Source organism: Elephas maximus, chromosome 7 (assembly GCF_024166365.1).
Source record: "Elephas maximus indicus isolate mEleMax1 chromosome 7, mEleMax1 primary haplotype, whole genome shotgun sequence".
NCBI classification, from domain to species: domain Eukaryota; kingdom Metazoa; phylum Chordata; class Mammalia; order Proboscidea; family Elephantidae; genus Elephas; species Elephas maximus.
In genome coordinates this window covers 117,991,248-117,999,120 of record NC_064825.1, presented here as the reverse complement: position 1 = coordinate 117,999,120, position 7,873 = coordinate 117,991,248, and the positions used below count along the sequence as shown (strand labels likewise).

The 7,873-nt window shown below is 39.2% G+C and overlaps 1 pseudogene; it reads right to left on the bottom strand.

Moving 5' to 3' along the window:
• Positions 1 to 629: 629 nt before the first annotated feature.
• LOC126080556 (olfactory receptor 1013-like) lies at positions 630 to 5,155 on the bottom strand (annotated as a pseudogene).
• Between the last annotated feature and the right edge of the window lie 2,718 nt (positions 5,156 to 7,873).

The following is a 7,873-nucleotide window of genomic DNA, read 5'->3' as shown; positions in this document are numbered from 1 at the left end:
CTCCAGACCTTCTGTCGGACCAGGACAGGAACCATTCCCAAAGTGAACTCTTTCAGACAGGAATTGGACTGGACAATGGGTTGGAGAGGGTTGCTGGTGAGGAGTGAGCTTCTTGAATCAGGTGGACATTTGAGACTATGGTGGCATCTCCTGCCTGGAGGGGAGATGAGAGGGTAGAAGGGGTTAGACGCTGGCAAAATGGACACGAAAAGACAGAGTAGAAGGAGACAGCGGGTTGTCTCAGTAGGGGGAGAGTAATTGGGAACATGCAGCAAGGTGTATATAAGTTTTTGTGTGAGAGACTGACTTGCTTTGTAAACTTTCACTTAAAGCACAATAAAAATTATTTAAAAAAAAAAAACCCGTTAAGCACAGTTCTTCAAAACACATGCTCAATAGGAGTCTGCTTCAGTTTGACTAGATGGCAACTTTCTTCTTCTGTTGCTACATATTCTATAGTACAGATTAGAGTCTGATCACTACTAAAACAAAACAAAGGATCTAAAACAAAGAAATACAACTTTTTCAATGAATTCTTTTAATAAAAAAGATAATTTTTTTCCAGTTCCCCAACTTACCCTGAAGCAATCCCTTATCACTTAGCACTGAATTAAGAAGTTTATGTCAATTTAGGCTTCTAGTTGTTTTAACTTGAGGAGTTTTTTCAGAGCCTCTTTCACATCTTTATTCCTCAGACTGTAGATCATGGGATTGAACATGGGGAAGACCACAGTACAAAAGGTAGAAACCATTTTGTCCCTCTCAAGGGAATAACTGGAGCTTGGGCGAGAGTAGCTGTAGAGAATGGAGCCATAATATAAGGTGACAGAGATCAAGTGGAAAGAGCAGGTAGAGAAGCCTTTGAGACGGCCGTGGGTGGAGTGGATCCTCAAGATGTCGGCAATGATGAAGAGGTAGGAGGCGAGTATGAGCACAGTGGGGTGCGGGGGATGACATCAGAGGCCAGGAGGAAGTACAGCACCTCCTGTAGCTCTCTTTTACATCACATGCCAACTTCACCAATGGTGGGAAATCACAGAAAAAGTCATCAATGACATTGTCACCACAAAAATCCAACGTGAATGTGTTACTGGTGAGTACTATTGTGTTAACAAAACCTCCAGTATAGGAATATATAACCAAAGAGATGCACAGTCTTTTTGACTTGACTTCAGCATAAAGCAAGGGGTTGGAGATGGCCACATAGCGGTCATAAGCCATGGCAGCCAACAAGTAACACTCACTATATGCCAGCCCAGCAGAGAAGAAGAACTGAGCAATGCAGCCAGCAAAGGAGATGCTTTTGTCCTCAGAGATGCAGGTCACTAGGATCTTCAGGGTATAGACAGTGGAATACCAGAGATCCAGGAATGACACATGGCCAATAAAAAAAATACAGGGGCGTGTGAAGCCCAGAGTCATTACAGATCAACATTATGAGTGTGGTATTTCTCACCAGGGTCACAGAGTACACACCAAGGAACACTACAAATAGGACCAACTGGGTCACAGGGTCTTTTGTGAAGCCCACCAGGATGAACTTAGTCATAGTGTGCTTGCTTCCTGTCCATGGCTAAAGGAACCTCACCTACAAATGCAGGATAATTCCCTCAACTCATATCAAATGAAGACAATCTATGCACCAGGTATATGTGACGTGGTCAAGACTAAAGGTATTAGAACTAGGAGTTCTGAGCAGAAATCTTGATTTGAGAAATTGATGGGAGTTCTCTCCATCTCAATACATTCATTTCAGTAAAAGGCATTTGTACCAGTACAGCCATAATGCTGCTGGAGTCTGTTCATTATTTTCAAAACAAAATTTTTTGAGCCTCAGATGCTGTTCTAGGCAGGAGCTGTTCCTTATTCTTATGGAGCTTTTGTTCTAGAGGAATGGGCAAATAACAATAAAAAATAAGTATAGAAAGATTTGTAGATAATGTTAAATGTTATGAGAAAAGTAAGAGTGGGTGATGGGTTTAAAAAAAAAAAAAAGGTGGGAGAGGATCTAATTACATTTCAACACCCAGGGAAACCCTCCCTTCACTGATTTCCCAGAAGGAAACGAGTGGACAAGTTGTTCAGATCCAATGAGAGGTAGGAAGGTCCCCGCAGTTTACAAAATGAGAACATTCTCCTCTTCTGCAAATACAAAGTTTTCCCCTCAGCTACCCTAGAGGGGCCTTTGGTGCAACCATCACAAATCCCAAGGGTGAGGACTAGATTGAGAATCAGGGCAAAATTACAGAAAGGAGATAAATGATGGAATCCATCTGGTTATGTCAAATAAATTACATGTAACATTGTTGTCTTTCAGTGTTTAAAAGCCTGGAATTTAGCATTACTCTAAAGTACCAAACATTAGCATTTGGCATTATTCTTCATTACCATTTAGGATTATTCTATAGAATCAAAGATTAGCATTTAGCCTTATTCTACAGTAACAAACATTTTTAATGCCTTCTTTATACTCCTGAAATGAAATTTACAGATCATTTAAACTACTTGTAAACATATATATGTATAGAAATATATGAAGCCTAATACAAAGTTAAGTAAATGGAGAGTAGTACATTGTAATAAATAAAATATAGGAATTATATAAAACAATGTCGATTTAAATATGTAAATACTGAAATAATGAAAGACACACACATATATAGAATCCTTGTGAATATACCCATGACTCAAATGTCAGAAGTGACATTTACATTGGTAACAAGAATTTTCTTACAAGTGGAAAATTCCTGATAAACTCCCAAACAAAACAAATAACAATCTTCCTTCAATTTTGAATTCCTAGGCAAGTTGGTACATATTAAAACCTTGCAAAATACACTTTGTGGATATGTAACTTTTTTTTTCTGGACTAGTGAAAAATTCTTGGTAAAATCCAAAAAAAATATTATGATCTTAATTTTCAGTCATTGGATTTCTAGAAAAAATCATATGTATTAAAACTTTGCAAAATATACCTTGTGTTTATCTTTAAAGTAGAATCGATTTCAGATTCATTATTATAAAGAGTTCCACACGCACAAATGTCTATCAAGATGGAGTATGAGAAGTGGGACATTTCTGTTTGTAATGGGCTGCCCCATGGGTGCAGGACATCTTTCATCTTTGTCTCCTACATACTACATGGCCAGGAGGGGCCTCAATATTTGTGACAATCAAAAATCTGAACACATATTTCAAAAATGTTTCTTAAGGGATTTGACTACTTTGTTAAGAACGTCACAGATTTGTAAATAGCTTTGTAATTTTTCATAGCAGTCTTCTAGGAATTATGGGAAGGAACAGAAGATAACTGGAGAAAATCATTGAGTGGCCAAATCATCTGTAGCAATATGCTGCTCCATCTACGTTTTCATAAATCCACTGTGTCTCTGGGGTCAAGAGGAGATAGAAGCTTACTAGAATGTTGATGGAACCCCCAGATGCCTAGGTGGAACAAACTGAAAGCACTCCACCACTAGCATCAAACCCAACCAGAGATACTTCAGAAGACAGGCCTGGCAATATGCTCCCAAAAGGTAACAGCCTTGAAAAACCTATGAAACACTTCTACTCTGTAACACACAGGGCATCATGAATTGGTATCTTCTTGACGGCAACTACCAACAACAACAAGGGTGTAAACTCCATGAGATGAGGGATTTTTGTCAGTTTTGTTTATTCCTTACATTCCTAGTGCCTAGAATAGTGTCTGGCATATAACAGATACATAATGAATATTAGCCGAAGGAATTAATAAATGAATGAATGAGTGGACCACCCTGATTCTAAAGAGAAGCAAGTCAACAGAATCTCTTTTCTGGGTGGTCTCCTAATGATATCTTTTTACCCTATAACCACCAGCAGAATTCTGTGGTACTCACATCTATTTCCTGGCACCAGTAATCCCTGGCATTTGTGACCTTTGCCGACACATATAGGAAAAAGAAAAGAAATCTGCCACAAAACAGTCAGCCTGACCAAATGTCAGATCATTTGTTTTCCCAAGTGAGTGGGTTTGTGAAGAAGGCGTTTCTCAGCTTAGCAACAGATTGTCATTATATGTCATGATGGAGGTGAAGCATGTCTCAGAAATCAGAGCTGACTGCTCAAACTGGAGATGGCTGGGATATGAGAAAATACATTTGACCTTTGAGCAAATAACATGGATTCAAGTTCTATCTCTATGACATAAAGGCTGTGGGACCTTGGAGAGATCACTAACCAACCTAGGTAAGCATTAATTTTTTTCATATTATAGTATAGATGTAATTTATCTCTCTCTAGGGTTGTTATCAATATACAAAACAACAACAGGGTTGCAGAGGGAATAAACTGAACAGCAACCACTCACCAACAGGGCTATTGTCAAGATTAAAGGAGATAACGCATATAAGGGCTGAGCACAGTGCCTGAGAGATGGTCAACACTCAAGCAAACAGTGGTTCAGAGCACATAAGAACAACTTGGATTCTACCCCAGAGATTTCAATTTGCCAAGATATGGGTGAAACCCAGGAACCTGCTTTCTCTCAAGCAGCGCAAGTGTTTCTGATGCAGGTGTTTTGTAGATCACATCTGAGAAATGCTGAAATGAGTATCAGTTGTTCTTAATATTATTGTTATTGTTATTATTCATTATAACCATCTACAGTTTTTTTTTTTTTTCACAGTTTAGATTCTCTATATCTATTGGAAAGAAGTAAGCCTCTGTTGCCTGAAAGTCTTCTTAAATACACCATATTTAAAGGACTATCATGGTGAAGGAAATTTATGCTTCTCTTTTGACCCTTAGACCCCTACCCTCTGCTCCTTCCCTCTGTTGGTCCAGTTACTCCTGAAACATTCACAAGGGCTATTGGCCAAGTAGATCCTAATGGTTTCTCGTTTGCTAATGTAGTTTTGTCTCCCGTGTCCTTCACTGTAATGCTAGTTCCCCTTTTTATGCCACTAGCAGCAAGAAATAATACATCTCTTCTTATGCTTTCAGCAGTTTCAGAGATGACAATTGGATGATTGTGATTTTTAAAGAAGGCCTTTCCTTAGCCATTATCATGTCTTAGTATGCAAATGGTGACTGGACTGGCTGTGAGGCACAAACAAAATCTTCCATCCACTTCTGAATTCGGTAATTTACCTAAAATTCTCAGCAACACCATCGTTGCAACAGAGCTCAAACCCGCTGCTCCCAGAATCTTTTATATCAGTTTTTGGATCCCCAGGGTTGTAGATTCCTACAGCCTCTCAGGATTTAATACATTGAGAAACGACTAACATTCATTTATTCAAAAGGCATACCAATCATTTTAGTTCAGACAAGTAGCTTTAAACTACGGAAACTCCATAGGGAGTCCAAAGGAGGCCAAGAGTCTTTTGAATCAGAGAGAGAAACCATTGAAAGAAAAACTTTGGTACTTAGACTGACAGTAGATGAGGGCAATCCCTATTTGAATTCTTAAGAGTCCACACTAGCTGGAAAAAAGAACAAGTCTGATGTCAAAGTTACACCAGCTCGTCTAGAGAACTGACCAGAAAATGCAATGGAAAGTAACGCACACAGAGAATTGGGCAAGAGAAGAAGATACATTTTTCAAATCCAATATCCAACATAAATTTTAAGACAGAGAAAAAGAATAACTTGAAGTCATTGTAGGAATACCTTTATCTCCCTGAAAAGACTTCCTTTATAAAAGAAAGAATATTTTATCCCAGGGAATGTCCAAGTATATTTGTGGACCAGGTCCGGGACTCTGCTGAAGAGTCATTAGCAAAGTAGACAGAACATGGTTTGAGAGGTAGAAAGGGAAAGTTGGAGATCCAGTTAAGAAGAAGCTTTGTACGCACTGGAAAGTCTTAGTGACCAACATGGTAATGGGAAGCAAAATAGAGAATTCTACAACCAATGCTGGGGTGAAGGAAATGAGTTCCGCCGTAAATAGACAAACAGCCAAGTCTCTGAGGCTGACGTGAGGCAGAAACAGCAGTGCTAGGTCCCGGTCTGAGACTGATCAGTCATTGTTAGCATTTAACCAAAAGAGACAAAGTATAATGGGTATACTGACATTACTACTTATGTAAGGAGTAGTGCTTTTATATTGAAAATAAAAAAAAAACGTTTCCTAAATCATCATCTATACTTTTAGGCTGTTTGAGCCCAGGCTAGACTGAGGACAGAGAAAGGAAGGAAAATATAGATCAAGCTTGGCTGAATGAATACTTCATTTATACATTTTTTTTTTTTTTTTTTGCAATTGCAAACATTTGCTGAGGGACTAGTATAGCAGCAAGATGGTGCAATAGTTAAGCACTCAGCTGCCAACCAAAAGTTGGTGGTTCAAACCCATTCAGTGACTTTGTGGGAAAAAGACTTGATTGCTCTTGTAAAGACAGTAGCATAAAAAAACCTATGTGACTGTTCTACTCTGTCTCACGGTTTTGTTACATGTCAAAAAATGACTCCACAGCATACCACAGCAGTATGGAGGCACTGGAGACCAGTAATTGAATTAGATGCTGTTTTTAGTAAGAGACTGGTGAAGCACCTGAGTTCCTCATCCCTGGCCCCCAAAGAAAAAGATCCTGGTTTCCCAAGGAAAATAGTGAACTGAGATGTAGGACTCATTCACAGCCTAGTATAGCAACCAGGTACCTGAGAAAACCAACTGGAAAGGCAGCTGGAGCCCAGGCAGCGTGAAGACTGAGCAAATACCCGTGAAGGCCATCCCAAAGCTCCACCATAAGTCGGAAACACTCCTGAAAAGCAGAATGCACTTAGATCATCCTGTGGCCTTTTCTGGTAGATACTATGGACTGTCTCTTTTAAATTCCATTCCACCCTTCTAATTGGAAAGCTTAAAACTGCATTTCCCAGATGTCTTTCCACCTAGAAGTCCACATACAAATCAGGTATATTCATGGGAGAATTGGAAAGTAAAATTGAATTAAAGAATGTCTTTTTACTGACAAGCAAGGAAAAAGAGACATGAGTGGTTAGATGTGGTGGGCATGCTCAGACTTGGAATTCTATGTCTAGTCATCAGTTTCAGAGTCTGAGAGGCAATTGTGGCAGCAGCAACAGAAGGAGTAGCAGCAGCTTCCTGCCCTATGGATCCCAGCTTCCTTGATGCATTCCTGAAGTCCATTCCTCCATCCCCTCAAAAGACTTTCTAAGCATCAAATCACCTTTATTAAAGTTCTCTCTGATTGAAATGTCTGGTATGGTTTCTTTTCCTAGAACTCAATTTCGATAAACACACCCACCATGCCAAATATCCAGATAGTTACTGCTCTTGATTGACATGAGAAATATTTCAGAAAATAATAATTAAGAGGAAAAATGGCAGTAAGACGCCCAATAGTCTCATTCACTAATGGTAACAGGCTTTACAGCAGCCTAAAATAGACATGCAAGGCTTACTCCAGGCATCAAAACTTTGTAGATCCTTTACACGTAGTACTGAGTCTTACCCACAGTAGATATGTGGTAAGGATCAAACAAACAAAAACTATAACATGAACAGTATTCATGTTATACAAATAGCAAAGTGGACTGGCTAGATGAAAATCAGCTGGGTTTGTAGTTTTTTTTAAGAATAGATCTCTGGCAAAAATTCCTATAGTATTCAGTGTATGCAATTTGAAGAACTTTTAAAAACTTCCCAGGAGATTCTGATGCTGTGTTAGTTTGTGCAGTCACTGACTACAGCATACCAGGCATGAAACAATTAAAGGAGAAGGCTCCCTGAGGATTGTTGGGGAGATGCCTAGTTATGTCAGAAATGTCGTAACGGCCTTTTTTCTAGCTGATGGCTAATGTTCGCCTTTGGTAGGCTCTCTCACCATGGTGTTATTCATCCTGTCACCAGAAGAGATGGTTG